The 3781-nt window shown below is 47.2% G+C and overlaps 1 non-coding gene across 1 annotated transcript; it reads right to left on the minus strand.

Moving 5' to 3' along the window:
- Nucleotides 1–1287: 1287 nt before the first annotated feature.
- On the minus strand, nt 1288–1359 carry trnae-uuc. The gene has a single exon. It is a non-coding gene; the product is annotated as a tRNA-Glu (tRNA).
- Between the last annotated feature and the right edge of the window lie 2422 nt (nt 1360–3781).

Here is a 3781-nt window from a genome sequence, read left to right on the forward strand (position 1 = left end):
GCATGGACACGTTGGACCAAACAGTCTGTTTCTGTGCTGTACATCTCTATGACTCTATGACTTCTTCTGGACATTCATTCTGCACTCAGACCACTCTCTTCAAAAACGATCCTTGTCCTGTCTTTATAAAATCTTTCTCTACTCACCTCAAAATATTTGCTCCCTGATCCTGAAAACCCCAGCTGAGGGAAAGGACACCTGCTGTTCACCTCATCCGTACCCCTCATGAATTTATAATCCTCTATATGCAGTGTTCAGGGGCTCATTGAAATAATGTCCTGATGCAGCTTCGTTTGTGGGTGTTGGGATGTTTGCTTCTGTGGTTAAGCACTTGGTTTGCGTGTGTTGTTTTTCTGTAGACGCTAGTTTGAAGTTCACTGTTGACTGTTCGCTCTACTGTGACATCTAAGAATGGCACTTTGTTGTTGTTCTCCTCCTCTTCAAACCAGGAGCCCCCCTCAGGCCTTAGTCTCACTACTTGGAACACCAACATACAGACTCATCAAAGGCCTCCACTGAAATTTAAAACACCAAGTCGAAGATTCACGCCACTCCATTTATTCCATCCAAGAATTCCTGAACACCAAAGAACTAAGTTAGAAGAGTATGGAATAATGATGTCCTTTGACATAACAGCCCTGTTCACATCCATTAACATCAACGTGGCCAAAGAAAACTGGAACACTACTCGAAGAACCAAAGACATAAACACAGCACCAACTTCATCAGCAAAGATAGCACTATCCAGCTCGTGGAACTGTGCCTTAACCACCCACTTCATATTCAGTAACAAGCCCTACAAACAAATAAACGAAACACCCATGAAACCACCAGTATCAGGATTCCTAGCAGAAGCAATAATGCAGAGTCTCAAACCAACAGCCCTTCAAACGATCCAACTCAAACTTTGTTGTCCGCCACAGTGATGACACTTTTGTCATCAAAAAATGAAGGAAATTAGAGGAAACCTACAACACCATCAACAATATCATTACTGGCATAAAATTCACAAAAGAGGAGAACAACAACAAAGTGCCATTTCGAGATGTCACAGTAGAGCGAACAGTCAATGGTAAATTCAAAACAGCGTCTATAGGAAAACAACACACACGAACCAAGTACTTAGCTACAGAAGCAATGATCCCTACACATACAAACAAGCCTGAGTCAGGACACTATTTCAACGAGGCACGACACACTGCAGTGGCCAATAACGACGAAGACCAAGAAGGAACTGTACAGCGCATTTAAGGAGAATGGGCAGGCAAAAGATCCACTGAGAAATACTTCCCTGACCGGGAATCGAACCCGGGCCGCAGCGGTGAAAGCGCCGAATCCTAACCACTAGACCACCAGGGAAACAGCAGCGCGCCCTCACAGCCCTATTGTATATTGCTTTCCTGCCCGGAAATCGAACCTGGGCCACGATCGTGAGAAGGCTTCCACCAATGTCATTGCTTGTATCCATTGCTCCCGATGCGGTCTCCTCTACATTAGGGAGACTGGAGACTCCTCGCAGAGTCAAGTCACAGCGCTTGAGGGAACATCTCCAGGACACCCGCACCAATCAACCCCATCACCCTCTCAACTCCCCCTCCCACTCTGCCGAGGACACGCAGGTCCTGGGCCTCCTCCATCGCCGCTCACTCCCCACCCGATGCCTGAAGGAAGCACGCCCACCTTTCGCCTCGGATAAATTCAACCCCAGGACATCAATGTGGACTTCACCAGTTTCCTCATTTCCCCTCCCCCCACCTTACCTCAGTTCCAACCTTCCAGCTCAGCGCTGTCCTCATGACCTGTCCTACCTGCCAATCTCCCTTCTCAACTGTTCGCTCCACCCTCCTCTCTGACCTGTCACCTCCATCCCCACCCCCATGCTTTTCCAGCACCACTCTGATCAAAACTTTGGTTTCCAGCATCTGCAGTCCTCACTTTTGCCTCCCCAATAAACCCAGTGTGACGATTTCACATCAACAAACTGACACTAGCAGACACAAGGTCTGCAGAAGCCCTAGCCACATTACTTTACATTAAAGACATCTGTGAAATGATGTCCAGACAACTCAACCCTCTCAGCATTAAACAACAGCTAGTGAACCTTAAATACAAACAATCCGTGAACGAATGTTATTTACAAAATACCATACAAGGAAATATATACATGAACTCTGCCGCACAGTTCTCTGTGGCAAGAAATGCTGGGATGAGATAAGGAAGATTTTTTTCAGCCAAAACGAATCGGCACTAACTGGACAGCCATTTAAAATCAACGCTGTCAGGCCAGGATGGAAGATTGGAAGGGATAATCAGTTTTCTTATTTCCTGAAGATTTACAAAGCTGAGACTGGGTTTTGGTGATTGTTCCCATTCCACTCCCAGGAGCCGCAGTGGTTGGGGCGGTGAGTTGGGGAAAGTGAAATATGCCCGTGAGCAGCGTGTGGGGCTATTTCAGCTTCCCCTCCTCTGACAGCGCTGTGACGTGATTCTGATGTTCTCAGGGACACGTCCTGACGCGAGGCAGTGAAAAGAGTCTCGTTCCTGCAGATCAGGAATTCAAACCTTATACCGGCTTCAGGACAATGTGAAAGATTAATTGGGATGTGTGAAGAAGCTGTGAGCTGCATTTCAAACAGGTAGCTGGAGTCAGATGCGTCATCCATTGCGCCCCCGGCCCTGTGCGTACCTGACGCCGCCATGCTGCAGCGTTCTGACGTTATACGGACATGCGCAGCAATGGGAACATTCACAAGGTGAACAGCCAAAGATCATCATCGTCACTGCTTCCCTTCCATTGTACCAAATTTGTGAAGCAGTATCTTTCACTGGCAAATAACACACCTTTGTCCTCAGGTGTCTGCCTCATTTCGACCACGACTTCACGCCCCTCACTGTTCTCGTCTCATTTCCAAACACTTGGCTCATATCCTCAAAAGCAGCTCTGCGGGTACTTGCTTGTTCCACCCTGACAGGCAGTGGGTTGCAGATTCCCGATCAGTCCCAATGTGATTGAAATATTTCAACACCTCCACTGATTTGCATCTTAAAAAAAAAACGTGGAGCAATCTCCCTTTCTTTTTGACGACAGTTCTCAACTGTCGTCGGCAGGATTCACACCTGCGTGGGGAAACCGCAATGGATTTCATGTCCATCGCATTCACCACTCGGCCCACGAATACAGAATCACACTGACAGCTTCATTTCCCAGGTCTCTCTGCCTGTGGAGCTGAGAAAGAGTGAATCATTGCAGAGTTTGTTTAAATACAATCACTTCACAGGTTTCGAAAGGGTTAAATATCTGCAAATGGCAGGTCTGGGTGTTTCATCCCGAAAGATGAAATGGACGTTCAGTTAAAAACAAAACCAGAAATTGCAGGAGCAACCCAGCAGGTCAGGCAGCATCTGTAGAAAGAGAATCAGAGACAACATTTCAGAACTTTTTTTTCCCTCATCCAAACCTCCCGAGTTGCTCCAGCAGTTTCGCTTTCTGTCTCGGACTGTAAGCATCCGCAGTCCTTTACGTTAGAAATTCAATCAATTCAGAAACACCTTTGTGCTTCCTCAGTGGAAAAGATTTCCGTTTGGGAAACATTTTCCTGACACCTTTAAAAACGCGCATCTTTGCAGCCAAGAAAGCGGTTGGAGCGAGAACAGCAAACGCACCGTCTCGGGCTGGTCTCGAACTAACAACCACCCGGTTTATAGCCGAACGCGCTGACCAGTTGCGCCACAGAGACAGGCCCAGGCCTTCCTGCACAGTCTCGTTGAGGAAGTTACTATT

This window comes from Chiloscyllium plagiosum, unplaced genomic scaffold (genome assembly GCF_004010195.1).
Source record: "Chiloscyllium plagiosum isolate BGI_BamShark_2017 unplaced genomic scaffold, ASM401019v2 scaf_75961, whole genome shotgun sequence".
Classification (NCBI taxonomy): domain Eukaryota; kingdom Metazoa; phylum Chordata; class Chondrichthyes; order Orectolobiformes; family Hemiscylliidae; genus Chiloscyllium; species Chiloscyllium plagiosum.